The sequence below is a fragment of the Mustela nigripes genome, chromosome 14, assembly GCF_022355385.1.
Source record: "Mustela nigripes isolate SB6536 chromosome 14, MUSNIG.SB6536, whole genome shotgun sequence".
Taxonomy (NCBI): Eukaryota; Metazoa; Chordata; class Mammalia; order Carnivora; family Mustelidae; genus Mustela; species Mustela nigripes.
The window spans coordinates 103,502,244-103,513,709 of record NC_081570.1 but is presented as its reverse complement, the minus strand read 5'-3'; the positions used below and the strand labels follow the sequence as shown (position 1 = coordinate 103,513,709).

At 46.3% G+C, this 11,466-nt stretch overlaps 1 long non-coding RNA gene and 1 other non-coding gene across 2 annotated transcripts; both read left to right on the top strand.

The window, feature by feature from the left end:
- The first annotated feature begins 720 nt into the window (after nt 1-720).
- TRNAQ-CUG (transfer RNA glutamine (anticodon CUG)) lies at nt 721-792 on the top strand. The gene has a single exon. It is a non-coding gene; the product is annotated as a tRNA-Gln (tRNA).
- A 1,987-nt stretch (nt 793-2,779) lies between these two features.
- Nucleotides 2,780-11,180, top strand: LOC132000708 (uncharacterized). The gene is made up of 4 exons (XR_009399435.1): nt 2,780-2,974; nt 5,935-6,222; nt 7,990-8,186; nt 10,984-11,180. It is a non-coding gene; the product is annotated as an uncharacterized LOC132000708 (long non-coding RNA).
- Nucleotides 11,181-11,466: the final 286 nt, after the last annotated feature.

Genomic DNA, 11,466 nt, shown 5'->3' with positions numbered 1-11,466 from the left:
GGGTCGCGGAGAACCCTGCTCCAGGTTCAATTTGGCGGGAGGTGACCAGCCCGCCTTGAGCTGCGCCGAGCCCGGCTCTTTGCTATGGAGTCGCCCCAACCCCAGGATGGTCCTAAACCCACTGAAGGCCCCGCGCAGCTAGAGAAAATGGGTGGTGAGGAAGACAGCAAGAACGACGGGAAGGAAATAGGACCAGGAATGGAACGGGAGGGACTAGAATCTCAGCAAGTCCCTGGTCCCTTTCTGTGGGTCACCGGAGCTTCCGGACAGTGGGAAGAGGACATGTGCAAAGGGAAGGAAAGGAACACTTGTTACTGTTTGTTTGTTTGTTCTGTTTGTTTTTCTTTTTCCTTCCTTCCTTCCTTTCTCTCTCTCTCTCTTTCTTTTCTTCCTTTCCTTCTTTTTCTTTCTTTCTTTCTTTCTTTCTTTCTTACCGCAGGGCAGGAAACTAGTGATCCAAGCAAAGCAGGTGCACCTGGAGGAGGCGTACAAAGCCCGTCCCTGTCGCTAACCCCCAAACAAACTTGATCTCGATCCCGACAGGCAAGTCCCCGGAGCCGCAGGGAGAACGTGAGCCCCGGAGACTCCTCGCGTGTCCAGGAGCCCAGCTCCGACCCTGAGGTGGGGGAAGAACCCGGCAGGAGGCGTGTCCCAGCAGCGCCTGCGGGAGGAGAGGCTGCCTGCGCACACCTCAGAGAGTCAGCGCGCGGCGTCCCCCGCGGTTCCATGGTGTAATGGTGAGCACTCTGGACTCTGAATCCAGCGATCCGAGTTCAAGTCTCGGTGGAACCTTGCCCTTTAGGCCGAGCCACCGCCAGCTTTTACTTTCCTCTCGATACCCAACGAGGCGCACGTGCTTCCCCCCTCCGATGTCCCGCCCCCATCCCGGGAGGGAAACTCCGGGGACATCGCGCAGTGCTTCTCCCCCCGCCCCCCTCAGGGGGGTCCTTCGCAGCCGCGCCCTTCGCGCTCCTCAGCCTCCTCCTCAGGAACCAGGGACCCGGAAACCCGCGTCTCAGAGAGCCGTCCGCCGCCCCGCGCCACGGACACTGCGGCCACAGGGAGGGCACCGGGCCACTGCCACCTCTCGTCGGAGTCCCCCTCGGGCCTAGGGTAAAACCCGGCGGCTGCACGGCAAGGGGCATCCGCCGCGCGTCCGGTCGTTGCACCCACTCACCTGCACGGTAGAAAACGATGGCGACGGGAAACAGCGTTTCTTACCTCCGCCCTGCGGTGGTGAGAATGCAGTTTCTAGGGTCCTGGGTTCGAGCCCAAGGGTGGGCGTCTTTCCTTTCCTTTTCCTCGGATCCTTTCCCGCCCCTCTCAGAAGAATCCCGAGTGTCTGTTCAGGCCAGTAGGGGTCGCAGTTGTCCTAAACTTGGTACTGGAGCGTGGGGCTTCTGTCCCGTCAGTCAACCCTAAACCGCGGGAAATAAGAGATTCTGGCTGGGGATTCTCTGGGCCTCACCTGCTGCCGCCCTCGGGGCTCCTCCAGGGCCGAAGGCAACACGAGCCAGGGCAGCTCCGAGTCCTGACCCGTAGGGTGCCCCTCGCTCCTGGGGCGACTCTGCTCCACGGAGAAGACGCCTTACGACTGGACCTGATGGAAACACGCTCGTTCTCTTCTGCTCGGTCGAAAAATTTGGTCACAAGTTCTGAAGGACCTCATAGCTAGTGAAAATGTCCACTGCCACACCTCTCCTAGTTTTGGAACTTCCGCCCGTTTACAAAGGAATGTAAAATACAGTTGTTCTCCAAGGGCTCGCTTTGCGGCTCTGAAGAGCAAAGGAGTGAGAGCCCTAAGGCTGGAGGGGAGAAACGGAAAGCGGAGACAGGAGGAGGAAAAGAGATAGGAAGGAGAAGGGGCGGGATCCGAGGGCGGGGAGCCAGTCTGTTGACCTGCAGACTCCGCTGCCGCTGCGGGCTCATTCTGCAGCGCTGCCGCGTTTGGGTTGAATCTCATTGATCCCCCAGGAACTTTGGCTTTACCTGCAAAGTACGAACGTGCGTGTCTGGCGTTGTCCTTGCTCTTTTTATTAATTGTGGAAGTCGGAGTAGGAGGTTAAATAGACCTGCAAGTTATTGGGAACCAAGTTAGGACCTTACTGAATTCTCTGGCGTTAACTGGAAAGCAGACTTTCCTTCCCTTCTCTCCCATTGCAAGAGGACTGCCGGCAGGACAGGCTTGGAGAGAGTCGAGGCACCCAAGGGCATGAAGATGGCCAAGGACTAGTTCTTTGCTGGACATGTGGTGGCTGAGCTGACTGTGCCCTTCCCAGAGCGTGGATCCTAGGGGTCTGGCCAGGGGACTGAGCAAGGGGACCTGTCAGAGTGAAGCAATGGGCTTTCTCCAAAGCATTGCAGACCTTCCTTTCTGACCTCCATCTTCTGTACTGGACAGATCCTTTTAATGGAACTGCATTGATGCGTAGATTTGGGTACCCTTCCCTGGCCAACTAGAGCCTCTGCCCTTACCAAGACCTGAGCCCCAGACATTGCTTCAAGGAGAAGTTACCCTTTATTTTCCCACCTGAACTGCTCTGGCTCAAGCCCAGCATCTGTCTTGTGATAAAGACAGCCCCTCACCCCTTCAGGCTAGGAGGGCTGATGCTCCTTCACTCCCAGCCCCTCCACAGTCCCACATATGTGTATGGTTTCAACCTACAGAAGCATATCCAAGGCCTACATCTCTCAAATCTCCTTTCCCTTCACCCTGGATCCATACTCTACTCCACACATCCATTGCAGAGTGATAGAATTTTCTTCTTGTCCTTCTTGTTGCCCACCCAGCACTCCAGGATTCTTCTTCTTTTGTTTTTGGAATTGTTCCTTTCTTGGATAATGTCTTCCGTGTACTATTCATGAAGGTACTCTGCCCCCGTTTGCTCAAGGTGAGGACATGGACCTAAGCTCCATCAATGACCTCCAGTGATTAGAATATGAAAATTCCCTGGAATATGAAAATAGAAGTGGGGTGAGTAAATAAACCTCAGATTTATCCACTTGAAGAAAAGAGTATGTGAAAACACTGGTCTTTGTTCCTCCTATTTGTATCCTATGTGGCCCAGCTATGAATATAGAGATTACATAGTTAATATGATAGGTGATCGATAAAATTATGATACAGATATACTGGACGATAAAGCAAGAAGAGGCATGTTTGGTGTGGAGGTGATATTAGAGGGATATGTGAGAGATAATATCTACAATTTGAAAAACAAGGAACAGTGAAGGGGGGGTTGCTGGGTTTTAAAAATTTATTTATTTACTTGACAGACAGAGATCACAAGTAGGCAGAGAGGCAGGTAGAGAGAGAGAAGAGGAAGCAGGCTCCCTGAAAAGCCTGATGCAGGGCTCGATCTGAAGACCCTGGGATCATGACCTGAGCTGAAGGCAGAGGCTTAACCAGCTGAGCCACTCAGGAGCCCCGGGTTGCTGTTTTCTAAACAAACTTATGAGTATGCATAACTTTGATAAAAACTTGTCCCAAATACAAATTAATTCCTTTGCCATATATGTATGTATGTGGAAATTTAAAGTGTATTGTTGTATCTCGAATATTATTGGCTCTTTTCATATTATTGGCTCTTTTCATGGAGGAATTCTGGGTTTGATGTCTTGCACAGAACAATTTCCCACTGTAGGTCTATAAAACTGTGAGCAAAAATAGGTTCAAACGAAATGGCAGGTAAGGACTATCCAAATTTGGCAAAACATTAGAGAAAAGAATATTTTCATAAAATGTGGGGACTATGACCTACATTTTCTTTTCAGGGTAGTTAGGCAGGCAGGCAGTCACAAACTTTGATTGACAATTCCATGCTCGGGACTCTGGAGAGAAGGAGAGGCATAATAATGCATATTAGTATATGCATGTTCCCTGCAGTAGTATGTGTGATAATCAATATTGGAGCCAATTGCATGATCATCAATTAGAGAGACTGTTTGAATAATGACTTACTTATATCGAGAAGGATCTTAACTAAAAAGAACAAAGCAGGTAATGAAAATGCTGATGGCAGTGGCGCTGGTAAGAGCTAATGTGTTTTGAACATTTGCCTGTGAAAGTCATTGGCTACGTGCTTTCCCCACACATCTCATTAAAACTATGGACAAGCAAAATACTCCATTTCACTCATCTTACATGTAAAAATGGAAGCACAGAAAAGTCACATAACTTTTTTGGACTGATTAAGTTTCCCTCCTAGAGCTTGTACCTTCACCATTGGATGTGAGCTGGGTTCTCTTGTTCTCTGTTTTAGGGATTTACAGTGTTTCAAATACGTTAAGCTGTAAACCAGGCTTTGGAAAAGTAGGGGAAGATGTAAGGGCAGTTGTAGATTATATGTTCTCTGGAGCTCCAAAACATTTTCCTCAAAGGGGGACTCATTGCTAGTGGTGCCTGGGAAATAGAAAGCATAAATTTGGTATCCTAAAGAGAAAGGGGAAAGGTTGGAAACCCACCTTCTCCGGAAACCCAAGCATCCCTGGGTGGGATTGAACCACCAACCTTTTGGCTAACAGCCCAGTGCACTAACCAACTGCACCACAGAGACACTCCATGTAATCACTCATTGGCTGGGGGTCAATTATACTATATACATTATGGTTTTGTGTTCCTGGTTGAAGTCTGACAAGAATGCACAACCTGATGGCTATAGTTAACCTTGCTGAATAGTATATTTGAAAGGGTAGTTGTTATGAGTTCTTATCAAAAGGAAAAAATACATTTAAAACCATTTTTATTTATATGAGAGGATGGATGTTCACCCAACTTGTAATCATTTCACAATATAAGTAAGCCCAGTCATTATACTGTATATCTTAAACTTTTAAAGTGCTGTATCTCATTTCAATCTCAGTAAAACTCGGGGGAAATTATATTATCCATAATCGTCTCATTGTACAGAGGTACAGAGAAGTGATTTTTGTGCCCAAGCTAGGGCACCCTCAACTCTTCTGTTTGGTCTAACCTCCCTCCCTGCTCCTGAAGCTTGAAAACGCGCGGGAGATATTGAGGCCTAGAGTTTTGGGTGATGACTTGGAGCCCAGCCTGTGAACTCCCAAGATCAAACATCAGGTGCCCTGGTGACAACGCAGTCTCTTGGTTGGAAGTCATCCATTGTCCAGTTCTATGCTCCACTTCACGTGTCCTGGTCTTCTTCTCTAGTTCCTCCAGATCGCGGGAGGCGGGGAGGAGGGTGCGAGCCTGAAGAACCATAATCAGCTGTTCCTCCACCGCGCCAACCCTTGGAGGCCACTAGATGGGGACTCCATGGGGGCAGGGATTTGGGTTTGTTCACGATGCAGGTCCCTCGCTTACAATATTGCCTGACACTTTGGTGCCAAATAAATGCCCCGTGAAGGAGTCCATTCTGCCGCAGGGGCCTGAAGGGGACAGGAGAGGAACGAGGAATTTCACCTTGGACGATTAATTTTAGTGCTAGAGAATTCCCTGTATGGGAAAAAGTCAAAGTCGGCCATTCTTTAAAATCTTTATACCGGAAGCTGATTTAGAGCCAAGTCAAGGTCCTGATCATGGAAACCTTTCGAGGACACCACCCAGAACTCCCCACCCAGGGCGGTGCTGCGGCCTCGCCTAGGGGACGCGGGTGGGCGCAGGGAGAAAGGTGATGAGGAGAGCTGAAGAGCGTAGGAAGTGGATGGGAGTGAGGGCGGTCTGGAGTAGGAGAAAGAAAGGGCAAAGGGAGGAGGAGTGAAAATAAAGCCGAGAGGCACCAACTCTAGCCATTGAAAGCAAAACTGGTTAAAAAACGCTGAGGCTATTTAGGTCGGTTTATAGATCTTGACCTCAGCGCAGCAGGTTGTCCACGGCCTGCGTTGGTCGTACAGTGGTTAGTACTCGCCTTGCGACCTTAGTAACCCTGGCTTGAATACTCGCTCTTTTCCTCTTTAAATAACCTCCCATCCCAGTAAAGCTGGCCATAGGGTGCGATTTCCCGCAATGAAACTGAAGACTGCGAACAGCTGAATCCGGCTCTGGAGGTCCCACGTGGCGGAGCTCCCAGCCTCAGCTCCCAACAGGGACAGAGAGAGACCTGCCTAACTTGGGGAAAGGCGGAAAAGTCGCCCAGAGGCGAGGTCTGCAGCGCCCAGAGTCCCCACTCTTACCCCGGAGACTGGAGGCAAAGACAGCAAAGAGCCAGATCCGCTTTGAGGGAGAAAGAGCCTGCACCGGGAACCACTCACTTTCATTGATGGGTAAGACTCTAAGAAAAGCACCCAGCTTTGCCTTGGAAAGGGAATTCTTGCTACCCTTAGGTAGAAGCATAAATCCCAGCTTTTCACATCTCACTTGTTTAGTCTGTAGTGTCTGACTTCCACTGATGTCTTTATTATCATAGCGAAACAGACTTTTGTTGGTACAAATTCTCCATAAATTTTAACATATATGTGTATTTGTGTAGTCATCATCATAATTACAATACATACAGTTTCATCTCTCCAAAAACCTTCTTTGTGCTATCTTGTTACTGTTACAACTCACAGCCAACGGTATGCCTTTGCAATCACTGATCTGTCCATCGCTATATATATATATCTATCGATTTGTGGGATATATAGATAGAGATCTATAGATCTATCTCTCTATTTTGTTTTCTGAGACTGTCATAAGAATGGAAGCCATACAGTATGTAGCCTTTTCAAACTGGCTTCTTTTACTCAGCAAGGTGGAGTTGGGATTTGTTTTGTAGATCAACAGTTCCTGTTTACTGCAGAATATTCCATCCAGTGGGTATGCCACTGTTTTGTCTATCAGGTATCCTTTTGAACCACATTGGATGATTGTAGCTTCTGCTCTTACAAGTATAGCAGCTATGAATATTCCTGTAGAGATTTTTGTGTGAACACTAGTTTTCATTTCTTTGAGGCAGATTTCTGGCAACCCAAGTTTGCTAGATCATATACTACTTGCATGCTTAACTTTATGTATGAGAAACTACCAAATCTTTTCCAGAGTGCCTATACCATTGTGTATTCTCACCAGCAGTGTTAAGAGAATTCTAGTTACTCCTTATCCCAGATGCTTGGTACTGTCATTCTAATAGATGTGTAATGCCATTTCATTATGGTTTCAGTTTGCATTTCCCTGATGCTTGACAACATTTATGTGCTTATATCCTCTAGAGAAGTCTGTTCATGTCTTTTGCCTATTTTTTCATTATTATTTGTTTCCTTATTGTTAGTTTAAGATTTCTTTATATATTCTTGTCACCAGCCTTTTGTCCTATTTGTGATTTTTTTCTTTCAATCTGTAACTTTTCATTCTTTTAGCTGTTTTTTGGAAAACATTTTTAATTTCAATGAAGTACAATTAATTTATTTCCTTTTTCTGGATAGCACTTTGAGTGACATCCCTACAAACACTGCCTAACCCCATTCCATGAAGATTTTCTTCTATAAAATATTTAGTCTGTTCTCTATGGTTTTTTTGTTCATAAACTGTATGGTTTAGGTGGATTTTTTCTTCATATGGATGTCAAATTATGCCGACACAATTTGTTGAAAAGAAAATAAAAGTCTTTCTTCACTGAATTGCTTTTACACTTTTGTCAAAAATCAAGTGGGCCTATTTCTGTAGTTCTATTTCTGGACCCTCTATTCTGTTTCATTGGTCTGTATGTCTATCCTTCTGCTCACCCACAATATCTTGCTAACTGAAGCTTTATACTAACTCCAAAAATGGGTAGTCTTATTCTTCTAACTTTATGGTACTTTTACAAAGTATATTTAGTTCTTTTCAGGATTCTATCTCTCTGCCATTCCAGCCCAACAAATCGAGAATCTGTTAATATCTACAAAAGCTTTAAAACTTCAAAGACTCTGTGAATAGAAGGAAAAGATAGTGGTCTCCTTTTCCTATGGTGTCTTGTTGGAGTAGATCCAAGGGAGTAAGAAGGGGGAGACTGTGGGTGGCAGCAGATGAGGCCCAGAGAATCCTCAGCCAGAATCTCTTATTTCCTGCAGTTTAGGGTTGACCAACCAGACCGACTCCCCAGGCTGAGTTTAGGACAACTCCGACCCCTACTGGCCTGAACAGATACTCGGGATTCTTCGGAGAGCTGAGAGAGGAACGGACTGGAGGAAAAGAACATGAAAGACACTCAACCTTGTGCTCCAACCCAGGACCCAAGAAACTGCATTCTCACCCCAGCACGACAGAGGTAAGAAAAGCTGTTTCACACTGACGTCATTTTCTACCCATGCAGGTGAATGGGTGCAAGGTCAGGACGCCCTCGGGAGAAGGCGTGCCACATGCCACTGGCCTGGTATCAGAGAGGAAAGCAAAAGGCAGCGGCAGCTTGGCACAAAGGGCAAGGTTCCATCAAGACCTGAACTCAGTTCGCTGAATTCACAGTCCAGAGTGCTCTCCATTACACCATGGAACCATCTGGGGAAAGAGACCTGCTGACTCTCAGAAGTGTATGCACACAGCCTTTCCTCCCTCTGGCCTTCCTGCGGCTTTCCACCTGCGGGGTTCTTCCCCCAGCCTCATGGGTCAGGAGTCACCAGGGATCACATTCTCCCTGCCTATCTGGAGGCTTGCGTGTAGGGGATGGAGATCAAGTTCCTTTGGGGATTAGCGACAGGGACAGGCTTTTTATGCCTCTCCCAGGTGCACCTGCTCTGCCTGGGTGACTAGTTTCCTCACAAGTCTGAAATCCGGATGTCAGCTTGTTATGTTTTCATCTGATGCTCAGGCTCCTCTTCCAAGCTCACTACAGTTACTGGTAGAATTTATTTGTTTCATGTCTCCAAAGGCAAGGGAAACAAGGGCAAAAATGAACTACTGGAACTTCAACAAGATCAAACGCTTTTGCACAGCAAAGGAAACAGTTGACAAAACCAAAAGACAGCTGACAGAATGAGAGAAAATATTTGTAAATATCTTATCAGATAAAGGGCTAGTATCCAAATTCTATAAAGAACTTATCAAACTCAACACCTAAAGAACAAATAATCCAATCAAGCAATGGGCAGAAGACATGAACAGACATTTCTGCAAAGAAGACATCCAGATGGCCAACAGACACATGAAAAAGTGCTCAACATCACTTGGCATAAGGGAAATACAAATCAAAACCACAATGGGATACCATCTCACACCAGTCAGAATGGCTGAATATTGGCTAAAATGAGTCAAGAAAGTACAGATGTTGGTGAGGATGCAGAGAAAGGAACCCTCTTACACTGTTGATGGGAATGCAGGCTGGAGCAGCAACTCTGGAAAACAGTATATAGGTTCCTCAAAAAGTTGAAAATAGAGCTACCCTATGACCAGCAATTGCACTCCTGGGTATTAACCCCAAAGATGCCAATGTAGTGATCCAAAGGGGCACCTGTACCCCAATGTTCACAGCAGCAATGTCTACAATAGCCAAACTATGGAAAGAGCCCAGGTATCCACAGACAGGTGAATGGATAAAAAAGATGTGATACACACACACACACACACACACACACACACACACACACAATATTATGCAGCCATTAAAAAATGAAATCTTGCCATTTGCAACAACATGGGTGGGACAAGGGTATTATGTTAAGTGAAATAAGTCAGAGAAAGACCATTATCATATGATCTCACTGATACATGGAATTAAAGAAACAAAACAGAGGATCATGGGGGAAGAGAGGGAAAAAAGAAAACAAGACAAAACCAGAGAGGGAGATAAACCACAAAAGAGTCTTAATCATAGGAAACAAACAGGATTACTGGCGGGAGATAGGTGGGGCGATGGGGTAACTGGGTGCTGGGCATTAAGGAGGGTATGTGATGTAATGAGTACTAGGTATTATATACGACCGATGACTCCCTGACATTTACTTCTGAAACTAATAATATATGTTAATTAATTGAGTTTAAATTAAAAAATTAAAATAAGTGAAAAATTAATTCATTTGCTTGTGGTTGTAAGACTGAAGTCCTTGTTTTCTTGCTGACAGTCAACCAGAGGCCATGCTCTGCATCTAGAAGCTGCCTACATCCTTTTTTCATGGCGCCTTTTCCATTGTCAAACAAGTAATTGTATGCTGAGTCCTTCTCATGATTCACTCTGATTCTGTCTTCTGCTAGCCAGAGAAAGCTCTCATATATAAGGAGTCGCGCAATTAGATCTGGTCCACCCAGCTCATCTTCCCACCTTAAAGTCAGCCATGCTGTATAACACCACCACCGTGGAAGCAATGTCTCGTCACTCTAACAAGTTCCAGGGATTTGGGGGAGACATATTTGGAAACCATTTCAACTTCTCTTCACTATAGTCCAGCCTCTGGGTTCAGGAATACATGTCCCTTCCAAATGCAAAATACATTTACCTTATCCCTAAGGTTCCCAAGTTTTATTCCAAGGCAGCATCAGTTCAAAGTAGAAAAAAAAAATGTTGTGTAATCAGCTCAAAATTCCAAAATCACATCTGAATCACTTATATCAGGTGTGGATGATTCCTGAAGGTGTCCATTAAGCGCAGAGTACAATTCCCCTCTCTCTGTGGACCTGTGAAACTATAGAACTATTTGTATGCACTCCTCCCCAAGTGCAATAGTGAGACACATAAAGAATAACATTTATTCAGGTTCTAGCTGAAAAAGAGGCAAAATGGAAGATATTAAAAGGTCACTGATCCAAAATAATTTGGAAAGCCACCCAAACAAAATTCAGCAGGAATTCCTTGGTTAGGTTTCAAGGCCTCAAGACATGAGGTTTTGCCTCTGGGCTCCCATTCGTTTGCATCTTCATTTAGTTATTATTTTTTCCTTTCTTTCATAGGTCTCTGGCTCTTCCACTTCCTTCTCATACAGCATCCTCCCCTTAATGGTTGGTATGTTGTCCCCACCTGAACAGGTCTGATAGTGACGTTGTTGTGGTTCTGTCCCCCAGGAGCGGCTGCCCTCACCATCTCACTCATCTGGGATCCTCTTCCCTGACCAGATTTCTATCTGTCATGACTCTTTCAGCTTACCCATGTGCCTTAGGAGAAAGCTAGAATTGTGGAGCCCCAGCAACGATCTCTGCTGTCTCTTCTCCAGGAGGAGAATAAATGACAGAGGCCTTCACAAAGAAATGACCCCCGCTGAGGGCGGACATCCCCAGCAATTAGAACAGAGGAGGAAGCCTGTAGGGCAGCAGAAGCCCTACAGACCCAAATTGTGGAAGCAGGACCCACATCAGGTAGGAGCCCTTCCTGGAAATGTCCCCATCACCCCACTGAAAGCCATCTTGGATGAAGGACATGGTCTGCTCAAAGCAGTTAGTCTTGTGAGCATTGGGTCTTTCAGAGTCTCCATCCTCAGCCATTTGATTAAAATGGACTTTGTCCATACCTGAGGATCTCCTTCAATTTTTTGTCTGAAGTGCCCTTACCCCCAGGGGAATGGAACAGGCACCATAGTGACTCTGATGGAGCTCTGCAGCTGGTGCCCAGGGATGGGAGCCCTGTC